This window comes from Lathyrus oleraceus, chromosome 3 (assembly GCF_024323335.1).
Source record: "Lathyrus oleraceus cultivar Zhongwan6 chromosome 3, CAAS_Psat_ZW6_1.0, whole genome shotgun sequence".
Classification (NCBI taxonomy): Eukaryota; Viridiplantae; Streptophyta; class Magnoliopsida; order Fabales; family Fabaceae; genus Lathyrus; species Lathyrus oleraceus.
Window position 1 is genome coordinate 117281685 of NC_066581.1, and position 14239 is coordinate 117295923.

The window sequence follows — 14239 nt, forward strand, 5'->3', positions numbered from 1 at the left end:
CTCAAGTACGGACAAAATCAGCGGATAAAAAGTTTCGAAATTAAAATTGTAGACGCCAGTATTATTAATCTACGGTTCATGTAGTTTAACCTGGTGTGCTCGTTGTATTTTTCAGCAGTTGTTTCAGTTGCGTTTTGACCCGCCTGGGCCTTTTAACCGGTGCAAACTTATTTCAGAATTTGAAGAAACGCTGTATTTTTTCAATAAGTATATTTTGCACTTATCATTTTAGTACATCCGATTTAATTTTTCGAGCAAATTTTTGCCCGACTTTTGTTCATTGTTAGTCATTTTAATTTTATTCTTTCGCCAAAATATTCGATTTGAATAAATAGGAATTTTCACATTTTTATTTCACTTTTATCATATTTATTTAGGAAGTCGTGAATTTTTATTTGAATTGATTGATTTAATCCCCTTTAAACCAATTAAATCATTTAAAGAAGATAACATTGCAATTTTGACTGGTTTTGTTTTACTCTGAATGGATGATTCAAATTAATCCGTTGTCAATATTGGCACACCACGTGCGTTGCTATTCATCTATAAAAAATCAAATTAATTAATAATAAAATGAAATGAAGGAATAATAGAGAAAATCTTGAGGCTCTCTCTCCAATCCACAAAAATCCTCTCACACAGATTTCCTTCACTCTCTCACGTTTCCCTCACATCTCTCTTAGCTACCTATTTTCACTCTCTGATTTCACCTCACTTTCTCTCCTCTCACACGCCACTCTTCACACTCCCTACACGTTTCCTCTCTCATTAAAGACACTACCTCTCTAACCCACTACACACTCTGAGAAGGAAGAAAAAAGAAAAAAGAAAAATAACAAAAAAGGTTTTCCCTCACTTCACTTCCGTCCTTTCCACAGCTCCCACAAAACCACCGTCAACAGCCACAACAACAAACACAACCACGTACGTCGTTCGTCTTTCACCGCACCACAACGAATCCGCTCATTTCCATTCACAACCGCACCACCACTCATAACCTAACAGCTTCGACAACCACCTAATCCATCTCCTCACTCCTAATTACCGTCCGCACCGTGGAACAACAATATTACTACCGACGAGCTCCCTCCACGAAACCTCATCCGCCGGAAACCCCCTTCCTTCGCCTCACAACAAACCGTTGGCTGTCCGACGAAATACACAACCAACACAACAAGAAACCTTATTCACAGCCATGACGGAATCGCCGAGACCGTTGCGTCTTACCGGAATGGAACTCCGACGCGGCGACAATCGGCGACAGTAGAACCGCTTTTGTGGTGAAGTTGTGGATTGATGTACGGTGTGAGCTTGGCGGTGTGAGGATCTGAAACGGAAATGCATGATGAATCGATTGCGAGAAGGTGAAGAGAACGAGACTGAAAGAGTGAAGGATTGGAGATTTTGAAGTTTTTTTTGAAGAAACTGCAGAATCTCAGTACGGTAAATTTTTATAGCATTCTGAGTTGGTTAGAAGTTAGGTTGAAATTCACAATGAACTTCCTCTCAAATTTGATAGTTAGTTAGGAATTATCATTCAAATGAAATTGGAATTCATATCAAATATTTGAAATTCACGGTAAATCATTAAGTTGCATTTAGTTAGTTCTGTTTGTATTTGTTAGTAATTCTGCTAGACTTTTTTTAACTGATGTTGATTCTGTTAATTTCTTCCTAATTCAAAATGAATTATCTATTTGTGAGTAACCTCAGTTAGATGTTAGAGTTGTTAGTTGTGTATGATTCCATCGAAATATGCTTGAAGTTTTTTTTTTCAATTCTGTTGAATCTAGTTAATATTAGTTAAATGTTATGCTCATAGGTTCTAAAATTGAATAACCGTTAGATGTAATTTTGAAAAACCTGCTATTTGACCTTGTAATGGCAATAGACCATCCATTTGGTTTTGGAATGACATGATTTGTAAGGTTAAATTAATTATCATTTACTAGTTTCTACTTATTTTGAATTCACTTGCTGCTACTTCTGTTATAGACTTATGCTGCAAATATTGCCTCTGTTAATGACTACACATTATGCTTCTAATGTTAGCAACTATTGACAATCAATTATATTATATTCTTTTTTAAATCAAATTCTTTTTATTTATGGATTTGGCAATGTCATGCCGGTATACCACCAAAATTGTAATACATCAAGTGTATACTTTCGCCGCGTTTGGATTTTGCAAATAACATTAATCGTTGTTATCTCGCACAAACCGGTTTTAGCACATATTCCATTAAAAAATCGACAATGGTCACTTATGCTCTTTAATTATAATTGAAATTAATTATTAAACTTTGACTAGTTAAGTTGTTTTGGATTAATTAATTTTAATTAACTTAGTTATTTGATTTAATTCAATAATTTTGATAATTAATTTTAATTAGTTTAATTAATCAATTTAACCAAATTTTAATCGATTAATCTCGTCAATTATGCATTGATCGATTTCTTCCACTAGTACTTCACATCATTTTGAAACCATTTCATCATTGAGTCAAAACTATTTTTAAACCACTAAAATCACACAATTCTTGATTTAATATCGAGTCCATTTTCAAACACTCTTGTAAGTCGATCGCTTTCAAAGCATCGCCATCAACCTCACGTAGCTTACTCTTGGGCTTTCTTACAACGAGACCTATTCGATTTTTATCGAGTAGAAGAATAATACACTGAAATAAAATTCATTTCATTCATAAACACAAATTAAAACCTCGATCCAATGTCGAGTATTTTTTATCCAAATCAAATTGAAATACCCAATCACAATAAAAACACTTTCATTTGGAAATGAAAAGGGGGATGGTTTTGAGTTTTCAACTCCTCCCCTCGATTATTTGAATACGAGTTCTCTTACTCGGCTAGTCAAATAGTCGTTACTTCTACCCACCTAAGCACAAACAATCGAATCATCTTATAATAAGAAACGAAAAGGGAGATGACTTTGAGTCTTCAATTTCTTTCCTCGATTATTTGAATGCAAGTTCTTTTACTTGGTTAGTCGAATAGTTGTCGTTTCCTCTACAAATCTCCAAACCTCGATTAAATCAAAATATTTTCACAGTAAGATAAATGAAAAGGGAGATGACTTTGAGTTTTCGACTTCTCTCCTCAATTGTTTGGATACGAGTTCTCTTACTCGGTTAGTCAAACGACCGTCATTTTTTCCGTAAATCAACAAATCAATCAAAACTGTACGAAAAGGGAGATGGTCTTGAGTTTTCAATTCCTCTTCTCAAATGCTTGGATATGAGTTGTCTTATTCAGTCCTTCAAGTACTTGTCGTTCATTCTAAAATACGTCAACCACACAAACCAATTTTCATAATCACTCAGATGAAACAGAAATCGGTCTAGAGTCTTCTATTCCTTTTCCCGATTATTAGGATACGAGTTGTCTTACTCGATTATTCGAGTATTCGTCATCCGTTCAAAACATCTTAACTATTATCAAATCCTTTCTCTAATTAAGGATGAAAAAGAAAGTGGTTTGTAGTCTTCCACTCCCTTTCCCGACTGTTAGGATACGAGTTGTCTCACTGACTATCCGAGTAATCGTCATCCAACCAAGAACATCTCGACCAATCAAAACGTCAAACATATTAATCCAACTTGTCACCCTCGTGTGATCAAAACTCTTTTCAGAAAGAACACTGTTAATCCCTTCTAATGCGCACAACAAACTAGTGCTTAAGCCTCCGCCGAGAGTAGACAAGCCAGCGTTTAGCCTTTAGAATATGGTCTAAACAGTTGTTCATAAAAAACACACCAACCAACCGTAGTCCCCGAACTACGAATGCTCTGATTTCCTTATTATACCATAAGGATACGTAGGCAGGAGATTACTGTATCTTCGCGAGCACACTAATAAAAAACCTCCCCTTTCCCTCTCTGAGGTTCTCATCCATTTCTATTTTTAATAACCTAAAGATAACAAACAAACATAAATTAACACTCGAAACACACATTAGAACTAAAAGGTTCCCGTTGAGTACAACGGACGTAAGGGGTGTTAATACCTTCCCCTTACGTAATACACCCCCGAACCCGAATATGGTTGCGACGACCATTATTCCATTTCCTAAAGGTTTTATCGATATTTTCCTATTCCGTCATTGGGATAAATAAAGTTCGGTGGCGACTCTGTTCGAACGTAAATTTTTCCGGGACCATCGCGAGGAATCGCATTTTTCGAGATGCAACAATGATCTTTAGAGTCCTTATTCAATTCATCAGAACCTACTCTTCATAGTTTAGTGATACAATTCACCAGAGTTGTTTGAGCATAGGACTTCAGAGCTTGACAATGTTAGAAGCTTCATAGTCATAAAACTTTGGATAAGTAGAGGTCAAAAGTGTTGAGTACAAAATCCAGAGCTTGAGTATCTTGTAAAGCACACATCTCAAAGTCATAATGCACTAGGTTTAGAATCTGATGACATCATACTTTATTCAATTAGAGTCAGAATTTATGTCTGGTATTTTGCACACTAAACAAAACGGTTAGGGTACAAAATTATTCTCTAAGAGTCTATGTATTATTATCATCAAAGCATAAGGTTAGATGTAGAACCAAATCTTATACTTACAATCTCCCCCTTTTTGATGATGACAAAACCATGAATTTTGATGAACAAATTTTACTTTGTTTAATCACATAAAAAGCATCAGAGTGAGATTTGAAAGCTCCCCTCTGAGTTTTATAGTATTAAAATTATTTCTCAACTTAAAATTTCAGAGTTAGGTTTGCAAGTTCCCCCTGAGTTTAAGACTTAGAATAATTTTAACGCATAAAATATTTTAATCAGCATGAAAGAAGTAACTTCCTAATATGAGGAAGCCTGGTTGAAATTGCTTATGGACTTTCTTGACTATGTGTAAGAATGTGATGTATCAGAAAGTCTGATTGTGAGAGTCTTGAAGGAACGTATTGCTTGTATCCGGACTTGATTAGAAATTATCAATTTCTTGTATCAAGGTCTGGTTAGTGATAACAGTCCATCATTGCATATATTTAGTCGAAGAATCAAAGTAAAACAAGTGAAAGTCGAACAAATATGAGAAGGAATGACCAAAGAATGAAGGAAAAATAACTAAGTATGCAAATTGTGAACTTGGTGAAATTTTGAGTGAAAAAGGAACAAAAAAGAGTGAAGCTTAGGAAATAATCACACCCACCATCGCACATGCGACAAAGCATTAAAAGCATCATCGTGCGAGCGATACAGAGTATCACATGCGGGATTTTCACTTTTCTGGGTCTTTTTTGACGCGTCTTGGTCCATTCTGACACCTTTAAGAGGGGAATTTCTGCACTTTCATAGGGGTTATGAAATTTGGCATTGGGAGCATGATTTTACAACATTAAAGGGTGATTTTGAGAGAAATGGAAGCCATTGAAGGCCAGTCCTTCAAAGGAATTCATACACGAGGTTACTATGGGCTCGATTATTGAGGGTGAAAGTGTTAAAGAAGTTTCTTGAAATTTTTGAATTTTTTGCCAAGAATACTAAAGTAGATACAAGCATTACGTTGTCCAAACTTATTTCAATGAATTACAAAAGCAAACAGAAGTTAATGGACTGCATTATAGAAATGTCTATTGTCCGTGTTAGTATGTCCATGCAAAGTTGTTTGGGGGGGGGGGGGGGCATCTGTCAAATGATTCCAAAAGATTTATGTATAAGGGTGACACCATTAAAATAAGGGGATGCAATCACACAAAAGGAAGTATCAATGTTCCTCAACATGTATAAAGGACGACAATTATAATCACAATTATTTAACCTTCTTTGGAGTACTAAATGGACCTTTTTTATTGGGCTTTTGATCGGTCTAAAACACTTACCCCAAGACTTATCATGGAGTGTTGAATAAGAGGTCTTCTAGGATCTGTGTTGGTCTAATTTTATCAAATCATTCATGGGTGAAACTTGATGTATTAGATTGAAGAAGAGAGGATATCAAATACATTAAATATCTTTCTCATCACTAGGACTCTTTCAGTGAATTTTAAACATGTGTCCATAGTTTTCAAATTTTAAAATGAATTGAGTTTTGAATTTTGAATTTCGACCCACCTACTCCATTAACACCCTTAAAACTCTAAGACTCTTAAAACTCTAAGACTATGTTTTGATTAATGGAAAATAACAAAAATAAAGTAAAACAAAATGAAAAATATATATAGCCCACTTTGCTGTTTGGATAATTTATTAAAAATACTTAATTTTATTGTATATATTCTAAATCGGATGAAATGAAAAATGAAAAATTGAATTAAATATATTTTAGGCAATATACTCTTTTTTCTCCCTTAACTATACCTTTGAGTTAGATTGTTCCCTTAATTATTTTTTGTATCAGATTGGTCCTTTAATTCTTTAAAACGTGTCATGTTGATCCTTTTTATTTAATTAATAACAAAATTAGTGACCAATTTTTGAATATTTCCATCCTTAATTAGACGAAAAAGACTAACATGCCACATTTTAAAGAGTTAATGAACCAACCCGACATAAAAAAATAATTAAGTGGCTAATCTAAACCCAAAGATAATTAAGGGACAAAAAAAAGTATTTGACCTGTATTTTATCACATTCCATTCCACTACATTTGTTTTTTTTAAATAACCATATTTTTCAAATTAAACCCCTAAATAACCATTTTTTCAAAAAAAATAATCAAAATAATCACCTTTCCTAACTGATGCGTCAGTTGAACTGACGCATCCATTTAACCTTAAGAGGAGTCGCCATTGGAGCTGGCGCATGCTCCCAATGGCCATGCATGTAGGCGTCATGTCTCTTGGCGTATACATACACTACATAGTGTATGCACCAATGCATGTGGCGCATGCACCTTTAATTTTTTATTTTATTTAATTTTAAATGTTAATTTAACAATTAAATAAAAAAATATTGAAAAAAATAATTATATTTATGTTATAATAAAAATTATATGGAATTGACAAAAAATTCAATGACCAGACCGATTGAAACGTCCATCTGTTCCACATCCAAGTGCGTTAGTCTGTCTTCGAGTCTCCCACGATTTTCCTGAGATGTTTGGGGTCTTTAAGTGCTGACATAATCCAATGGTGGCTGGTGTGAAGGTCTGGTGGAAGGTCCAACAATATTTGATAGGTGTGCCATCATTTGTTCCCAATAGTTGGGGGGGGGGGGGGGGTGGTTCTCGCCAACGGCGCTTCCGCAATTGAGTTTGGTGCCCATGTTGTCGTAGTTGGGTCGATGTGGTTGAGTGAATTATGGACGGTATAGTTGCCCAAATTTGGACATTGAATCATTTTGGAAACGAAGCAATGGTTCCTGGGGTGTACTATTGTTAAACAATGGTTGGGTGTTATGGTGATGGGATGTTTGGATGGTCATTGGTGGGGGGATACGATGACATGAATTGTATGAATCGTCTGGGCTATAGATTATTGTGTTGGTTGCGTATGATTGTTGGTGGATAGGGTTTGATTCTTGGTTTTGAGGTTGGGTGTGTGGCATGAATGAGTTGTGAGGTTGGGTGTTTGGTTGTTGGGTGTATGTGGTAGGGTGATGGTGTGAGGTTGGTCGTTGGGTTTGGGTGGTTTGACATTGTTCTTGGACGGGGACTTGTTGTTGAGCATATGATAATGAAGCTAGTTGGCATGGATCAATCAAATCCCTTGGCTCAGACACAAATTGTTACGTTGTAATCGACCTAAACCATGCCATATACTATTGAGTTGGTCTAGCACCCTGTATGACTGGTTCGTTTAAGATGTGTTGTCGTCAACTCCTCCAATGACGACACATCTCTTTTGCAAAGTCTCTCCAGTCGAAATAATCCCATTGGACATCGACTCTTTTTTTATGCCAATCTCCCAAACACGTCGGAGGTTCTGGAATTTGTTGTTGCATGTCGAACTGCAGTTTTACCCAGTCATTATGGTGCATCTCCACAGTAGTGAATCAGATAATTGGTGTTTTTGCTGTCCAAACTGCAACACCATCATGGTTAATCTGATGATCAAGACCTAGATATAACCTCCAGATAAACTGTACAATAATATACCATGATTAAATAATAAATAATTTGATAATTATTTTTAAATCAAAATAAAGTTGTGTAGGAGTATTACATCGTCTGGTCCAATGTGATCCAATAGATTGCGATAGACTAATACAGCGTGTTTCAGACACCTATTATAGTTCATCCCTCTAACTGACCACCTAGATAAAAAACAATTGAAAAATATTATTTACATTTAACTGTAATGTAAAATTTAATTAATTATATGGTAAAGTTTTAAACTTACTTTGTTGCAAACGGGAATATGAATGGTTTCTCGTTTACCGGGGCGCGTGACGACATTCTTGACCAACCCCATTCTTGTAGAAACTATGCGCATGAATAAAACGTACAAGTATTGTTTTGGCATTTTTACACATTGCACTACATAGATAGGCCAAAACAGCTGAACCCCAACTATATGTGATTACCTTATTTATGTTCTGTAACAACGGTAAATACATAATATTTACCGTATTATCAATACTTTTGGGAAATAAAAAATTACCAAATAAAATCATAATATAACACCGAGCTTTAATTATTTTTTCATACTCGGTAGATTCTTCGGTCAATGTTATACTCGCATAATATTGTTTGAGACATCTTAAATTAATACCTTGCCCCCTAGCTTGACAATATGTCTCTCCCGCAGCTTGATCGTCACACAAAGGGGCACCCAATAATTCATTGTAAATAAAGTTATCCTGGTTAACTATACCATTTACGACCTTACCATCGATATGTAGACCCAACAACATGTAGACGTCCTCAAGTGTGAGGATACACTCATCGAAAGGAAGGTGAAATGTATGGGTCTCGAGTCTCCATCTCTCCAATAAAACAAGAATAAATTTATAGTCAACTGAGTACGATACTATGTTGAGGAGATTACCAAAACCGCATCCTCGAATATATGGTTCTATCAAAGGATCGTGGGGTACATATTCATGTACATGAAATCGAAATCGTTTTGGGTCATAATAAAACATAAGTAAGAAATAAAACAAGAAGAAGTAATATACAATAAAAACATAAATAAGAAATAAATACTAAATAAATACGAAATAAATACAAAATAAATACGAAATAAGTAAGAAGAAGTAATAACATACAAATGTCGAGATATTGTTGATTGTTCCTCGATGTTCATCACCCATAGTCAATAGAGACATAATGCTGCAGATGTTAAGTGTTGTAGAGGTTGAGTGTGGTAAAGATGGAGTGTTGCAGAGGTTTATTGTTAGTGTTGCAGATGTTGAGTGTTGTGAGTTGATGCCCTATTTATAGACGAGTAAGTGTTGCGTTGAATAGGTATGCAACATGTGAAGCATTGGATAAGGTGCATGCATGTGACATAGGTGTAAGCGCCTAAGGCTAGGGCACATGCCTTGCTTTATGACATGCACCAAGGCTAGTGACGCATGCATGTCTTTTTATGCATGCAAGTGTAACACCTCAAAATTTGCCCTCCTCTTCTTAGGACTAGTTTAGCATATTGCATTTCATTTTAGGACATTAGGCATTGAATTTTGCATATCATATGGAAATAAGAAGTCATCCTCCAAAGTCTTTTCAGAGTTGGAGAAGTTGTATGATTCAAGCCTGAGGGTCTCTTTGAATTGGTGATCAACCATCTGAGGGTTTGCACTTCAATTAGGGTTTCCTGATCCTTCAAAGGTCTTGAGTATTATCTTGCTTGCAAGGATATATTACCATCATCATGGTTCTATCGTCATCAAGGGTTCATGATTCATGCTCAAGTTTCCTTTTGATTAGGGTTTTGACCTCTGGTCAACCCTAATCAATGCCAGTCTTCCAGTCAGGGTTTTTCAAGGAGATAAGGTCTTTGCTGATGATGAGGATCATATGATCATTATATTGAGCTTACATGAGCTAGGGGTTCATTTCTGAGCCATTTCCTCAAGTGGTAGAGGCTCAAGCTGATCAGGGCATGTCTAGGTCATCTGAGGACCACAGAAAGTCAACTGTGCAAGAGCTGATGGCTGTGAGGTGGGGAAATGAGTTTCAACATCTCAATCATGTTCAAAAAAGGTTCATTTTTCATTTCAAACATCTATCTTGAAGACTTTGAAGTCATATCAAAAGTTTCCAAAAATGGAAAGTGACCTGTAATTTCAAGTTTCCAAAAATGGCAAGTTTTTGGTTCATATTCAACTTGACTTTGCAACATCAAATAAGATTCAAATGGATTTTTGTTGAACATGAAAGTTGTATATCTTTCTCTCCCCTTTCTAAAAAGTCCAAGATCATGTCCATCTGATAATTGGTTGAGAAGTTATGGCCAAATGATCACAAAGTGTACATGGAAGTTCAACATGGCATAACTTTTGATCCAAAACTCCAAATTGGTCCACCCTTTTTGCAAAATGCTTGTCTTGACCAATACTTTCCAAATGAATCATTGCCTTGCATGGAAAATGCTCATGTGATAACTTGTTCATTCATGTGCTTTTTGGAGGGAAAATTGACAATTTGAATTTGGTTGATTATGTAAGCCATTTGATCATTCCATTGTCTTTTTTGGATGTTTTTAAGTGAACTTGAAGCATAACATGGCACTGTTCACGTGCACATGTCCATGCATAAGCTCACTTTTCATTTTTTGCCATTCACTTCATAACTCACTAATCCTAATTAAGCATTGTCTAATTGTGATTACAGCATCATTAGTGGATGGTATATAAGCCTAATCATAACTGTTTTTGCTCAGAAGAACAATTCTAGATCTGAAAATTTTCCATTCCCTCCAAAAATTCTCTCACTTCAAACTTGAAATTTCTTCGCATAACTCATCAATTTTCTTGCATAATCTTGTTCATTGAGCATTATTGAGTAGGAATCAAGCTTTGGTTCGAAGAAATTGGTCCAGATTTGAGCTACACAAGTGCATGAACATGTTAATGGAACTTGAAGATTGAGCTGGATTGGAGTGCTTTCAACCATCAACTCTTGTTCAAAGCTTCAAAGCAATCATAGAGGAGTAGATCTGGAGACTTTGGAAGCTTGAACACACGAGTTTTGAACACTGCATTCCAGGTAGGTGAAAATTCGATCATCATTTTTTGCCATTTCATGTACATAGATGTGTAAATCTCAGTCTCCTGAACATGCTGATATAAGTAGATTTAAATTTGGTTAAGTATTGATGAAGATATGATGATTTAAAATTTGGATGTTGATTTTGTTTTGCCTCGATCAGTTTGATCCATGGAGAGTTAGACTAAACCAAGGCCATTTTCGTGATCCTCGTGGTGAGACCTTTCGAATGATATAGACCACGACGAATTCTGGAAATTTTCGTGTCGGAGCTCCACCTGTCTCGCCGGAGAAGACGGTTGCTCCGCCGTCTGTAACGTATGCTAGGGTTTTGGCCATGTGTACATCCACGTTGGCGCATGTGTAGCAAAACCATTGGCCTTCATGTGTTTGACCGTGCTTGCATGGCGTTTGACTCGCTGACTGGGCGCCATGTGTTTAAGTGAAGCGCAGCGTTTCACTATTGAGCGCTTGTTAACTTTCAGTGCATGCGTTCGATTCTCGCTGGTGCATGTTTCTGGAATCCATTTGTTTTTTCACATTTTACCTGGCGCACATAGGTTCGATCCCTGGCGTGGGCGCTTTCTGATTTCATTTGCATTTTCTTATTTACCATAAGCGCATGGGTTCGAACCAGGTGAGGTGCATTCTGATTTTAATTCAAATTTCCATTTTCCCTCCACATTTTCATATTACTTCACATTATTTCATGCATGTTTAAAAAATCACTAGAAATTGTAAAATGCTTCAATTTGATCCAAGTTTTTTTCACATGTTTGTTTAAATTTCTAGTTTTTTTTCATATGATTTTCATGATTTGTGGATTTCGGGATTTTTATTTGATATTTTTTTATTGAGCCTTGTATCATTTTGATATGTTGCATTCATTTGCTTGTGAAATGCTCATGTTTAATCCAATTGCCTTGAAATTTTGCATGCTTAATCCTAACATGTGATATGATTTTTTGGCTTTGGTTTGAGATTTTTATCATATGCCATCACTGTTTTGGACACATGAACATATGATGTGACAATTTGTGTCACATATTTGATGTTGCATTTGTGCATTTTCATTTACATATCATTTGAGCTCTTCTGGACCTAATTTTTTGCATGATGTTCATTCTTAACATGTTGAGCTTGTATAAAAAATTTCAAGATCATTTGATTCTTTTCTGTTTCGATTTGGATTTTCTAATTTGGATGTCCAACTTTGTGCACTTTGTTTGCCTTTGCATGACATGAATTGTTTGAAGCATTTGCCTTATGAATTGATCTTGGTCCTTTTGAGGACACTTTCTTGTTTGTTTGAATGTGCTTCATGTGAAATATTGACTTCTGTTTTGACTATTTGACTTGCCTTTGACCCTAGTCTTTGTACTAGTGGTTTGTACTCACCAATTGTGTTTTGTGTTTCAGGTATTGAGCATTTAGCACTAATGTTTGGTTTGGTCTCATTACTTGAGATGCAAGTTGTTTTGATTACTAACTCTTATTGTCTTGTAGGTCAATTGATGTGATGAATTCACTTGAGTGCTTGCACTTGTGACTTGCATTGTGTAGATATTGAATAGTTCCACTATTGACTGTTGGTTTTTCTGTCTGAGATACTAACTGGTTAGCTTTTGTACAGGTACATTAGTCGCTTGCTAGCTAGCTTTTGCTTTGCTTTGGAGTGTGGTTGATACACCATTGAGGTTGTTTAGCCTTCTCACTCCTTGTAGTCTGGAAGCCCTGTCACTTTTTTGGCAGGCATTTGGTTGAAGTCCTCCTTAAGAGGCAATGTTTGTGGTTGTTTACATTTGTGCCAAAGACCTCCAAATGAGGCATGCTACTTGTTAAGTCCTCCTAAGTGAAGAGGCAATTGACAGATAGAAGGGACTAGTAGCCAGTCCCCTGTTATCCAGTGAGTCGTTCTTTATGCTCGCACTACGTGCTGATGCTCTAGAACATGTACCCAAGATCTCTGTATAGAGTCAGTCAAGTGGAATAGGGTCCCTCTTTCTGGATCCCCACGCTTTCTTTGATTTAAGCTCACCCAGGCCAGGGTTAAGAGCATGAGGTCTAATCCTCATTTCCATATCTCATCAGCTTCACCCTAACTCCCAATGTTAGTGGTTAAGAGCTTCAGCATACCCCTACAGTTTTGGCTTGTTTGTCGAGGTTGATATGACCCCTCTTGACTAAAGCCCAACCATTTGTCTGAGCCTCTTCTTTGTATATAGTGTGTGATGCTTGATCATTTGTGATTGGTGTTTATTTGCTGCTTGAACTGACTTGCTTCCTGTGTGAGTTAGGTTCTGATTAGAGATCTCAACTTAGGGATTGTGGATTGCATGACAACTATTAGGCTCGAGTTAGTCTCCCTTTTAGTTTGTTGTTTCCCTGGTCTCTGGTTAGGAGAGAGTTTCTCCCCTGTTAAGGGGAACTACGTCGCCCTGATTCTCATACCAGATGAGATACGTATGCAGGAGATCGTGCGAGATCTCTCCGGGCAACCTTTTCTTTTTTTTGTGTGTGTTTGTGTGATAACTATTAGGCTCGAGTTCCAGACTCCCTATTAGCTTGTTAATCTGATAACCCTTTTCCTTGGTGTTCGCTGGTTAGTGTGTGCTATTTGTTTGGAGTCGGATGTAAGTCCATGTTTGGCATTCTGTTTCCTTTCGTGTGAGTTCTGTTTGGAGTCGGATGTAAGCCCATGTATTGGCATTCTGTTTCCTCGTTTGTGTTGTTTATGTTTAGGAGTTAGATATAAGTCCATGTATTGGCATTCTGTTTCCTTTTGTGTGTTGTTTGTTTGGAGTCGGATATAAATCCATGGATTGGCATTCCGTTTCCTGTTGAGTGTTTCTTTTGACGTCTCAGCGTCTCCTTTCGGTGTTTTGTTTCGGCGTGCGTTAGCCGAGCTACGAGTGCTCTGATTCTTACTCTGGATAGAGAAGATACGTAGGCATAGGATGCGATATCCTAGCAAGCATGTTTCCCATTTCCCTGAGCTACGTTGACTCTGATGTTTGTTTCTGACAAACTACGTAGGCCCAGGATGCGACATCCTGCCGAGTCCACTTCCTCCATCTTCCTTCATCTGTTTCCAATTCCAGTGTGTGCAT